Raw genomic sequence first — 13,301 nt, 5'->3', positions numbered from 1 at the left:
CGATTGTCGTGGGTCCAGCATCCCTGGGGGTGGTGCTGGTACGGATGCCGACGGCTGATTGTCTCGATCGAGTTGGCCTAAGGTTGCTTGGACCGGACTAATCATTAACGGCGGCGGTGCCAATAACCGGGCTGAAGCTGGCTGAGGTTCTATGATACCTGGCACAAGCGGTGTCGGAGGTGTAAGTTTGCCAGGATTCATCTGTGCCGGTCGTTGGATTATGGATACTGCGGCCATTATTTCCTCCGCCTCCCTACGCCTTATTGCATTTATTTGTGCTCGTAGTCGTTCATTTTCCGTTCTAAGTTCTTCGCGCTCCTGGCAAAGTGAAATGGCTAATGCTTTCCACTTTGCTGCTTCGCTATTCGATGATGCCGGAGGGTCGTCCTTAGGAAACATTTTTCTTGGTCTGAAACAGTTATCAAAAAAGAAAAACAACTTCGCTATTAGGTCCTGTTACTCTGTCGACTTCGGATGATGAAAGAAATGTGGGTGTTTCTAGAAGAAGAAATTTACTTGATTTCCTTAGGTCGTTTTACTTTTATCGTCTCGTACTAGATTGTGTTCTCTGTAACACCGTATAAAAATTAAATGCGCAAAAATCAGTTCGATTACTTTTTATTTCATAAACGACAACAGTTCAAGAAAGAAGGCTGTGATATTGTCAAAAAAGTACCGGGTTTGTTTTGATTTTGCTATCAGTTGATTTTAGTCACGGATTTACGAGAGGGAGCTAGTACTGGATCGTGCGCGCTTAAAACCGGTTTGCCTACTTAATTAGTTGTAGCATAGCGTAATTTTAAAATTTTTTTTTTTTTTTTTATATCGACTACCTATCTAGTTTTTCAATTCGACTTATTTTTTCTGTTTTATTTAGAAAATCGAAAGCTGGATGGATCGTCGAGATTTTTACAACGCTGCTACGCTATAAACCGGATGTCGAAGCTATACCGAAGGGTATTTTCATTTACGCGTCACGAGGGTTGATTTATTTTCACTCCCCCTATTCAACGAACATCATTTTACGACTCGTCGCATGGACATCGTTTACAAGGGTGAGTAAAAGAAACCTTTTATTAACTAATTTATTTTCCATACATTACAAGTGTCACCCAACTTTACGAGTATATCCTGTGATATATTCGTGTATTTGTTGAGTTTCACATTATAACATACAGAAAACAAAACTCGTATTTTAGGATATTAGAATTTTTCAAAAGTGTGGGAATTTTTTGATACCGAAAATTTATATGTGTCGAGAGAATTAAGTACCTATTACCACCTAACGTTGTTTTTAATGGATAGGGATAAGGAACAGAGTGATAGGGATTTTTCCAGATCAACATTATTGCCTAATTTAACTACTTTCGACGAATTTTCCGTATTCTATGTACTTATTGTGTTGAATAGGTATTGGTCTATTGGAATTTGAACTATTTCATATTATGGAAATCTATTTTAATCGGAAATTTTATTTTTAAATGACGTTGAATCTTTTGTTTAGCGTTGATACAAAGTTTATTCACATTCGGAAGGTTTTTTTATCGAATTTTTACGTTATTTCAAAATAATTCTATTGCTAATGAATACAAATTTTTGCGGAATTGTTTCGATACTATTATATTGAATTTCTTACGTTACTTTAAATAGACTATTGGTTTTATTATTTCGATGCCTCTTTGCTCGGAAGGAGCAAGTAGGATGTTTTGACTATTATTGTATTTCAATCTATGTTAATTTTCTTAGGAAAGTTGATTGAATTAATTTTGACTGAATGCGAATTTTTATTTTAATTATTTTTAAACGTGAATTTTTAGGTTGATGACGTGATTGTTATCATCACGTCGTCAGTATATGCCTGTACTGGATCTTCGGATTGTCCACCTAATAGCTCGTCTTTGAGTTTCTTGATCTTCCTCGTGGCCTCCTTATGGAATGGAGAGTCTCCTTGGAATTGATCCAGAAGTTGTTGAGCATAGTGGTGTACCGCGTTGGTACTTAATGGCGTACACATACCGTAAGGGAGGGTTTTGAATTCGTAGAATGGAGGTTCTGGAATCGTGATAGGCTCGGGTTGTTTAGGTTCAAGTACTGGAGGCGCATCGTCGAATTTAGTAGAACGTCCTAATTCAAAAGTAGCTCGCGAATACCTTTCTGAAATTGCATTATCAGCCTCAAGAATGCCCCTCAAGATTGGATAGTCAGGATTCTCTATTGGCTCATTTTCCTCAACTTTCACCTGTTTAACGGGTCTCTCTGTCTCTTTTTTCTCAGGCTTTCAAAACGGTATCGTAATTTTATGACAAAAATCGGGCTTACAACGTACCTCTCTCTTATGGATGTCTAGGGTCATCCTTAAGTGATCCATTGACATTCTTCCGAGTATACATAGGTCGGTCTCAACTTCTATCACGTAGAAAGGTACCCTTACGATATCTTTTCCTAATAAAAGCTTAACCTCAGCAAGCACCGATGCCGGTTGGATTATCGAATCGTCTGCTGATTTAAATTCAATCCTGTGATCTAAATCCTTCATACTGACCCAGCCTGGGAATCTGAGCCATAGATTGTTCACTAGCTTACGAGACATTAGATTGGGAAACGCTCCTGAGTCTAATTCTAAACCTATTTTCTCGGTTCCTACAACAACATCGATAATGCAGGTAGGATCCTCGATCTCTTCCTCAGGATTTTCAAAATTCCTCGGTTTTGGAATTTTCTCTAAATCAGGGAGTGTAACCTTGACTACACCTGGGAGCTGATCTATCTCCATCTCAGAACATTTTTCATTCTTTTCCTTCTTTCTTTTCGCTTTCTCTTTCTTTTCGATAAAAGTGACGTGTTTTTCACACTCCTTTTTGATTCTCTCCTTAAGTGGCCTCATTTCTCTCTTTGCGTCGCTCCTGTTGGGTAATTCTATGGTCTCTCGAATTTCACAGAATTCCTGAACTTCAGGCTTAACGACATTCTCTGAGTTTGCTTTGGCTGTCGGAGGTACAATCATAGTTGGAATATCGAAAAAATCAAGCTCCGTCTCCGGATAGCTGGGGTGAATATACGGTACATTCCTTTCATCAAATAGTCTCTTCAGGCCTCCTTTTATTTTTCTCGGATTTCCTTTATACTGAGCTTCCTCAAATCTCTCGAGTTCAACAATCATCGAATTTTTAATATCATTATACTCGAGAGTATTGATAAAAAATCTCCTCAAAAGTGGCGCGTAATGGAATTTATGCAGGATAGGTAATAATTCCATGTCATCTCCTGTCTTCGGACGAACGACGTGCTTTTCTGAGAAAAATTTGCTGCTTTCTAATTCCAAAAACTTCAAACTTGGACCTCTCCAAAGTATCACTCTAGGGTCCTTGGCCACAGAGTTATATAATTTTTTAAAGTCCAAGTATCGCGTAATTCGAACATTTTTCTCTTCAGGATTTCTAGGTTTATAAATCGGGAAGAGCAAAATAATCCACTCCGCACCTTTTTGAAGTATCAAATTGATCACTTTTCTCAGCTGACTTTCTATAACTACGTATGGTTTTTCTGCGTAATTAAACTCCAATTGACCAGCTGATAAAATGACCCTTGCGTTTTTTGGAATTTCAATAGGCAAAAGTTTCATATAAAGCTTGTTGAGTGGTATCTGGTCTCTCAAATACTCAGGTAAACGAGTCGTCTTGACCATATGTCTTCTCATTAAAAAATGACATAAGCCATCTCCGATCAAGGTATATTTCTGCAAGATAGGAATAGGAATCACACTAATCCCTTTATACAACTCAGAATTTTCCTCAGTTCGATCTAGAGAAATATCTGCTACCATCATCATGACTGCTGCCTCAATCGCCTTTTCTTCAGAATCGGGATGAGCATCCTTGAGAAGCTCATCTAACGCTACTGTCAAAATCTCATCCTTAGTTAATTCTTCCTTATTGATCCGATTCAAAAAAGTTTCACTTTTCCTAATTTCTTTCTCAGAAAAATCTTCGAATTCAACTAACTCAAAATCAGGAAATTCATTCGGCTCTTTTTCATTTTTATCAGACAAAGGTGAAGTTTCGACACTTATCGGGGGATTTTTACGAATTTCAAAAGCTTCAGAGGGGTACGAAGTTTCATCATCCGAATGCGGAGGCGAGGGGGTCCTTTGATCTTCTTTTATTCGACCTTCATCGAAATGAGTGAGATCAAAAGCCGGAAACCGAGTATGATTATTAGTCATAGCCACTTTGGGCTGTTTTCTTTTGAAAAATGGTGATGCGAATCTAGAGTCACAATCCATTTTTTCAAAATCAAAGCAAAAAATAAAAACGCGAAATGAAAGCAGGTTTTTCAAACTTACCCAAGTAGTTGAAAAAATTAAAGGCAATCAGACGTAAACTCGAAGTTAGGTAGGTACCTATCCGAAGTCACTGAACACTTGTCACTAGAACAACGATGCTGCAAAGACTAATTTTTTCGAATATGTGAGTAAATGGCTATGTAATCGGTTGCTTAGCTCTTTCCGATGTGCGCGCATATCCTTTTCTCCCCTATTTTTAAAGGTTAACACCCTGTCGACGAGGTGGTCATTTTCTCATCTTTACGCTGGTGTAAGGAACCCTTATGTCTTGACAAATCCTTTGACACTCGCAGCATCGTATCTATTTTATTACTTAAAGCGTGCATATTTGAAGATTTGAAGGGTGGACAGGAGGGGTTGCACGGATGGTCATTAATTACGCTATTTAACGATTACAAATACACGCATTTTTTCTATTTTGTAGAAAAATTGTGACAGCTACATATCCTAAATTAATGGTGTTATTTTTCAGTGCATGTAATGCCTACTTGACAGATTTATGTGTCGCATATTTACGCTTCCAGAGGGGTGCGTCGAGTGTGATGACCTTGGAAAGGTACAACACCCTCGCAGCATACCTATTTTCGAGTTTACATCTAATATTTACGCGATTACGAAGTACATGGTATACAGAAACAAAAAAATCGCGAAAAAATGCAGATTAGTTATAGATTAGTTTAATTAATTTTATTCTACTCTATTTAATTTAAATGACCTACTATTATCTAAGATGTTTTCTTGTAAAAACTGCACTGGGGGTGCCCCTGTCTGTTTTTTCAAAATTGTCTTCAATGAGTAGGTCGGAGATACCTATTTCACTGATTTCATCCAATTTCTATTACATTTTGAAGTATTTTTGGTCAAAAAACGTAATAATATGCAGGACACAGTGTGACAATTTAATACAAGAAAGCAATGATTTTATTTTTTCGAATTATTTGATTCGTCTGTAGTGCAATAATATTGGAAACTTTGGACTGAAAAAGCATCTTTCAAAGAGGTACTATGTATCGATCGTGAGAAGGATCACTTTTATCAACCAAAGTTCATTATATCCAATACTTCACAATTACCTACGAGGTCAAAAAATTCATTTTTGATCATAATTGACTGCTTTTTACTCGGATGGTCTGAGGCAATCAATTATAATATTTTTACTCTATTTTATATCACTATAAAATATTATTATAATTAGTGTACTTTTCGTACATAGTTTCTAAATTATGCAAAAAACACTCGAAAAAAATACACTGAATGGGGCTGAATTTTGAATTCTCAAATATTCAAAATTTTACTTTTTGGCAAATAGAACCTAGATACTATAAATTTAGATTAGAACAGGGCTCTTAGGGAGCTTTTTGGGTTCTAAAACGAAAATTTCGAAAATTTTAATTTTTGAAAAATACAATTTTAGTGAGTTCGATCGATCTATTTTATGGCAGGTGCCATAAAATAAGATCGCACCTGATCCGGGCGCCATTTGACATAGTTAGACCAGGAATTACTGAGTAGAAGGAGAGGAGGAAATATTTGTTTTCCTATGCTAGTGAGTTTTAGAAATATCACCTTAGGAGGTGAATATTTCCCTATTTTGCCTGGATAGCTCAAGACTCTCTATCTAACCAATAACCTGACTTAACTACGCAAAAATCTATGTAATGAACGTTGAAATGAATAAAACCTACATTACAATTTAAAGAATTTATTATAACGTATTTATACATAGGACCTTGGTTCTACCAATCGGTAGCCTACGTCTACTACGATCCGTCATAAGGAAGTATAATGCATAATTTATAACTAGTACCGAGTGCACTTAATTAATTTCCTCGTAGCATTCCTCCTATTTAGGGAATGCTCACGAGTAGAAAAATAAGAAACCTATACACAAAATACACGATGAAGTCATGCAAAACACCATTGATAAAATATTAGGTAGGTATGGAATTCTCCGATTCCACATACCTACCTATTACAATAATTAGTAATAAGCCAATTACCTTGATGATAAATGCGCTTTAACATTTACCTGAAAACTGTCCATATTGACCATCTCTATCATGGGTCCTACCAACACTAAGGACGACGATGGCACCTTAACTAAACGAGATTTCACGTAACACTTCGCGTAATTTACAGGTGACCGGTTACACCTCAAACTACCGAAAAGAACGCCAATACAATTGATCATCGGATCAATTGATCGTATAAATCAAATTAAATAAATTTCACACGCGAGGTGTTAACAAATAAAAACTTATTACTAAATGACGAAGAACCATCTTACTGCAGGAAACGGAACTAAGTGGAGAAAATGCCGCGGACTACTTGTATATATAATTTTTTAAGATAGTCACGTGACCAAAGGCTAAGATCTTTGTCGGCATTTTTCCCTATTTTAAATAATAAGCTCGCGGCGCGAGCTCGATAAAAAGACCTAACTTGTCATCATAAATCTGTCATTTACTTGATGACAAATTGCTAACTATTTAGAGTATTTTACCCTTCGTAAATAACACGTTCCCAAACTTATCAGTTTAAGGGGTTCACAAAATCATCCCCCTTTAGGCGATGGAGGCAGTATGCCCTATATCAACTTTTGGATGATTTTTCGGGAAAAAGTGAAAATCTTCATCAATATTGCCGAAAAGATAGAATTTAAATTTTCGTCGAAAAGCAAACATTTTTCAAATTTTATCAAAAAGTAGCAATTTTGGGAATTATTTGTAAAGAAAGTAGGTAAGTAGGTACATAGTAGGTACCTATATTTTTTCACAATTTTTTTCAAAAGGCGCGTTTTTTTCATTTTTTAGGTAAGAAAACTCAACTTTTTGAATGATAGAATTTTTGGAAATTTTTAATACCTACTTAAAACACAAGATCTTTGGACCATTTGTAAAAAAAAGTGGAACAGTTAGAATTTTTTCCAACAATTTTTTGCAAACAAAAAAAAATAAATCTGTCAATTTTTGAAAAAGTGAGTATTTTTGACAGTTTTTGGTAATAAGCAACATTTTTGGACAATTTGTGAAAAAAAGGTGACACCGTTTACTTTTTTTTTCTTTCAAAAAATAATTTTTAGCAAACTCGACTAAAAAAAGGAGAATTTTTGAGGATTTCTAAAAAAGCGAGTATTTTTGTAAATTTTTGGCAACAAGCAAGAATGAAAATTTTAGCAGCAAGTCTTCGTAGAAAAAGTGAGACTTTTTTTTTTTACCAATCTTTCGGTTAAAAATTGGGACTATAGTCTGTCTCATTTCATTTAACTTGACCTCTCAAAAATTTCCTACGTTGCCAAAATGTGCAATGTTTTGATGTTTACAATACTGCATAATTTCGTTACATAATACAACAAAGTCAAGCATTGCCCATGAAAAATAATATTTACTGGCTTCCAAAAATGAAAATACTGTAAATGTAATGTTATCAGTACCTATTTTCCCAATTAAAATTACATTTTTCGTGTTATTTTCAATTATTATGTATTATTGAAGATCGTGCTTATTACTTCAAATTATCTTCAAATAAGTACCTAAGTTTCATTTTCATTTTTAAAAAAAATCAGCATTGTTCATTTGCTTACTTTGCCGCGTAAGGTGATGTTGACTTAACTACTTGTTTTCTTTTGAAATTATTTGTGGCAACTGTGCGTTGTATTTACACAATGACTTTTTTGGAAATTTTTTACGAAAAAGTGACATTTTTAGCAATAAGCAAGACTATAGGACAACAATTTTCTCAAAATTTTGTGCAATTTCTAATTTTTTTTTACACAATTGAAGCAATTTTTCACGAATTTTTCAATAATTTTTAATGATTTTTTAAAAAAACTATTATTTTTGATAACTAATGAGTCATATCGATTTTTCTTTGTTAGATAGTCGATGTGATCCGTTATTGTATCGTCTACGTACTCGTAGCTATTCTATAGGTACGAGATAAGCTTGTGGGATTTTCCACTTTGTACTTGTACTCATTGTACATATCATACCTGACCAAATATACGTTATTCCGTTGTGTTCGTTGCTGTAGATATGTTGTATTCGTCTCTCGATAGTTTGACATGGTATCAGGCGTGGTTTTCAAGTTGTAGATTGAAAAATTAATGTGTGGTTGTGGCCTGAATTTTTTTTTTGAATTTTTTTTGAACTTGTTTGCCGTTTTTTATCGTTACGTAAGTTTTTTAAAGTGAATATGTTGGCTAGAGATCAATTTTGCGGTGTTCCGGAGTTCGATGGAACTAATTATCATACGTGGAGCTTTCGAATGAAGCTGTATCTAGAGGCAAAGGAAGTTTTGACCTGTATCTCAGTTGAACCGACGGATCAGACCAAATCCAAAGACTCTAAAGCCAAGAGTATTATTGCGAATTCGTTGTCTCATGAAATGTTATGTCTAGTTTTGAATCAGACATCGGCGAAAGGTATGTGGGATGTTTTAGAGAAGCTGTATAATCGTGTTGGCCGAGCTGAGCAAGTACTGGCGGAAAATGAGCTCAGTGCTTTACAATATGAACCCAGCAAGCAAACAAGAACCGAATTTATTGCCGAATTTGGAAAACGAGTTCATAAAGTCCGAGCCTCCGGTAAAGCAGTCGACGAAGATGGTGAATTAGCTCATTTATTGTTAAAAATGCCAAAGGAGCTTGAACATTTGAATGATATCGTTGATGTTTTACCTGCCGACGAGTCTAAGCTGCAATATGTAAAATCAAAGTTCCTATCAAGTAAAAAGTCACCCACTGAAGTCCAAAGTACACCTTCCGAAGATAAAAGTTCCAGTTCTGAGATAAAAACTAGCTCCAGTTCCGAGAATAAAAGTGACGAGCCTGCAGATGGTGTTAATTCGAGTTCATTATTTTATGCCAAAAGGGACATTCAGTGTTTCGGGTGCGGTGAAAAAGGGCATATGAAGAAACAGTGTCGTAATAAATGGACTAATCAAGGCAGACGTCATAATGGACGAGGTAATTTTCGCGGTAATTGGTCCAATCGTCGAGGGAGAAGAGGCTATCGGGGTCGTGGTAATAGCAACAATAATCAAAATCGAAATCCGCCAGAATCGTTTCTAATTGAAGTAGATAATCATCAGTTGTCAATTAATAATTCCGAAATCGAAGGTAACAATAGTTTGATGTCTTGGTTGTTAGATAGTGGTGCCACTGACCACCTAGTTTGTAAAAAGGAATATTTTTCTGAGTGTATTCGTTTGAAACAACCTGTTGATGTTAAGGTTGGTGATGGTTATCCATGCAAATCGGAATATATTGGTAATGTTAATGTTGTATTTAAAGTTGATAGAAAATTAACTAGTTGTAAAATTAAAAATGTATATTTGGTAGAAGAAATTAGGAATAATCTGTTATCTCTGAGTACTATTGATCAGGCTGGGTATACTATTGTTTTAGGTGATGGTAAAGCAGAAGTGTATAATAGGTCTAGACAGTTGATAGGTATTGGAACCAAAAAGGGTAAACTGTACGAGATAACGTGCAAATATGAGGGCAAAAATGGTAATTTTGATAACGGTGATAAGTGTATCTATGCTTCACGTAAGGTTGAGACAGATAAAAAGTATTGGCATCGAGTGTTGGGTCATGTGAATTTTTATACTATCAAGGAGTTGGCTAAAGGTAATATGTTGGATGGTTTTCCTAGTAATGTTTCTGATGAGTATGTTGAATGTGATCTGTGTAACCGGAATAAGATGAGAAATTTATCGTTTGGCGGAGGTCGAAGTAGGGCTAATGATTTGCTTGAAATTGTTCACACAGACGTGAATGGACCTCATATGACAAAGGGCAATAGAGGTGAGCAATATTTTGTCACCTTTACAGACGATTATAGCAAGTATGTGAAGGTATATTGTATCAATGCGAAGTCCGAGGTATTCGATTGTTTTGTGGATTATTATAACAAGGTAACGAATTTAACTGGTAAGAAAATTCTGAATTTGAGATGTGATAATGGTCGCGAATATATCAATAGGCGTTTTTATGATTTTTCGAGAGAGAAAGGGTTCTTTATTCAGAAGGTTCCACCATATACACAGCAGTTGAACGGATGTGCTGAACGTCTCAATCAGGTGATCGTTAATCGTGCTAATTGTCTGTTTGATGAGTCTGGTGTTGATAAGAGATTTTGGCCAGAGGTTGTTAAAGCAGCAGTTTACATTGGCAATCGTGTCCTTGCAAATTCAGTGGAAAATCGTACACCATTTGAGCTTCTTTTTGGTAAGAAACCTGACGTTTCGAATCTTGTTTTGTATGGATCGGAGGTTTTCGTTCGTGTACCTGACCAAAGGCGTCCTGATAAATGGTCCAAGAAAGGAGTCTATGGGAAAATCGTTGGTTTTGAGGAAACTGGTTATCGTATCTTGTGTAATGGAGAAATAACTGTGTCTAGGAACGTGAAGTTTATTGATCCAACCAAAAGTAGAATAATGTACCTAGATAGTGATGATGAAGAGGATGAGTCAAGGTCGAATGAGTCAAGGTCGAATGAGTTGAGGTCAAGTGAATCGAGTGAGCGTGAGTTACCTCGGAGATCGTCACGTGAGAAGAAACCAATAGATAGGTATGGCTCACCAGTTGCCTATTTTGTCCAAGTAGGTGTTCCGGATACGTATGAGGAGGCAACTACTGACGAACGAGCTGATGAATGGAAGGAGGCAATGGAAAAGGAGCTTCGAAATATTGAGAAGAATGCCACCTGGATTGAAACTGACCTACCTGAAGGTCATAAAGCTCTAGATTTGAAGTGGGTATATGCCAAGAAAGCTGATGGTTCGCTGAAAGCTCGAGTTGTTGTTCGTGGTTACCAACAAGATGACGAGCTTGAAGAATTATACTCACCAGTTGTTAGTATGGCAGCTGTAAAGACCTATTTTTCGTTAGCTGTGAAGAATAAGTGGCATATTGAGCAGTTGGATGTTGATGCTGCGTTCTTAAATGGTGAAGTCAAGTCGGAAGTTTATGTCAGTCCTCCGAAAGGATATCCTATCAGACCTGGTAAAGTACTCAAGTTGAAAAAGGCACTATACGGTTTGCGCGAAAGTCCGAGATGTTGGTACGAATGTCTTGATAGGTATCTCAAGTCTTTAGGCTTCAAGAATTTTGGTTCTGAGAGATGTATTTACGTAAGAGGAAATGTGTTCATATTGGTATATGTTGATGATTTGTTGATTTGCGGTGGTGATCTCAGAGAAATTCAATCAGTGATTTGGAAATTGTGCTCAAGATTTTCTATGAAGGTCATGGGACCTGTGTCGAATTATTTAGGCGTTGAAATTCGTTATGATCGAACTGGTGGTGTTATGGAATTGGTACAATCGGCATACATTGAAGAATTAGCTGTGAAATATCGTGTAGCAGACTCCGAGCAGATTTTTACAACACCTATGGAAAGTGGTCTCAAGTTGAGAAAAATGGACGAAGTGAGAGATGATTTGCCTTATAGGAGTTTAATAGGTGCTTTGTTGTATATTGCCGCAGCAACTCGTCCTGATATCTCATTTTCGAGTGGTTATTTGAGTCGTTTTCAGGCAGGCTATTGTAAGGAGTATTTTGAGTATGCGTTGAGAGTGCTCAGATATTTGTATTGTACTCGTGATCTTTGTCTGAAATATGTTAGTATTGGTTCCTCGGATCCAGTGTTGGATTGTTACGTTGATGCGGATCATGCTCAAGATCTGAATGATAGAAAGTCCACATCTGGATTCGTTATTCGTGTGTATGGAAATCCTGTGTTATGGAAGAGTGTCAAACAGGGAGCAGTGACCAGAGCATCCACTCAGGCTGAATTTTATGCACTTGCTGATGCCACTCAGGAAGTGATGTGGATCAAGGGATTATTGTCTGAGTTTGGTAAAGTGGATTGCAACGTTAAGATATACGAAGATAACTCTGGTGCTGTATCTCTTGCCTGTAGGGGTAATTTCACTGGCAGAAGTAAACATATAGATATCGCTTATCGTTTCGTTCATGATTTAGTCTCCAAGGGAGAGATTTGTGTAATTCCGGTGGCGAGTGAGGAAAATATCGCGGATATTTTCACCAAGCCCCTAGACCGGACCAAATTTGAATATTTTCGAGGTTCAATGGGGGTCGTTCCTTCTAGTGTCTAGCCTATTTGCATTGAGCTTTATTTATCGTTTTATACTTCGTTGTTTTAAATCATGTTGTGAAATATTTATTTGTTATGTTATATTATTCAATTTGCGTATTATTGTGTTTTAATGGAATATTTTATGGTGATATTTTATAATGTATTAAATTGTTAATTTGTGTCACATCGAGGTGGCGTGTTAGATAGTCGATGTGATCCGTTATTGTATCGTCTACGTACTCGTAGCTATTCTATAGGTACGAGATAAGCTTGTGGGATTTTCCACTTTGTACTTGTACTCATTGTACATATCATACCTGACCAAATATACGTTATTCCGTTGTGTTCGTTGCTGTAGATATGTTGTATTCGTCTCTCGATAGTTTGACATTCTTAATTTTTTTTGTAATTTTTTCAATATTATTTTACAAAAATTGTGGCAATGTTTCATAAATTTTTCACAATTATTTTTGACTATATTCTCGAAAATTCCATTGAATTTCCGTCATTTTCAACAATTCTAAAATAAATTACCCGCACTTGAATTGCAACGAACCACACGATTCAGACGCACAGGTATAAAATTACAGAGCCCCCCCCCCCAAACATTGTTGACTAATCTTTTCGTCAATGGCATCATCATCGTCATAAAAAACCAAATCACACCACCTCATATTTTTCGTAAATAAGACGTTCGTAATTTTGATAAGCGTAAGACTACTATTTATTGAATTTATTTACACGTTCACTTGCACTCCATGCACTCGACACGCTACGAGTACATCTAAACAATGTATAAACTCAATTTCATCACAAATGCTCCGCATAAAAATCGAGAAGTATGGTTCAGATAA

General features: G+C 36.3%; 1 protein-coding gene across 2 annotated transcripts in view; it reads right to left on the bottom strand.

Annotated features, from left to right (window-relative positions):
- Positions 1-13,301, bottom strand: part of LOC135837439 (non-structural maintenance of chromosomes element 3 homolog) — a 69,244-nt gene that overhangs the window by 51,366 nt on the left and 4,577 nt on the right. The gene's annotated exons all lie outside the window — the stretch shown is intronic.

Source organism: Planococcus citri, chromosome 2 (genome assembly GCF_950023065.1).
Source record: "Planococcus citri chromosome 2, ihPlaCitr1.1, whole genome shotgun sequence".
Taxonomy (NCBI): domain Eukaryota; kingdom Metazoa; phylum Arthropoda; class Insecta; order Hemiptera; family Pseudococcidae; genus Planococcus; species Planococcus citri.
This window is presented reverse-complemented; position numbering and strand designations above follow the sequence as displayed.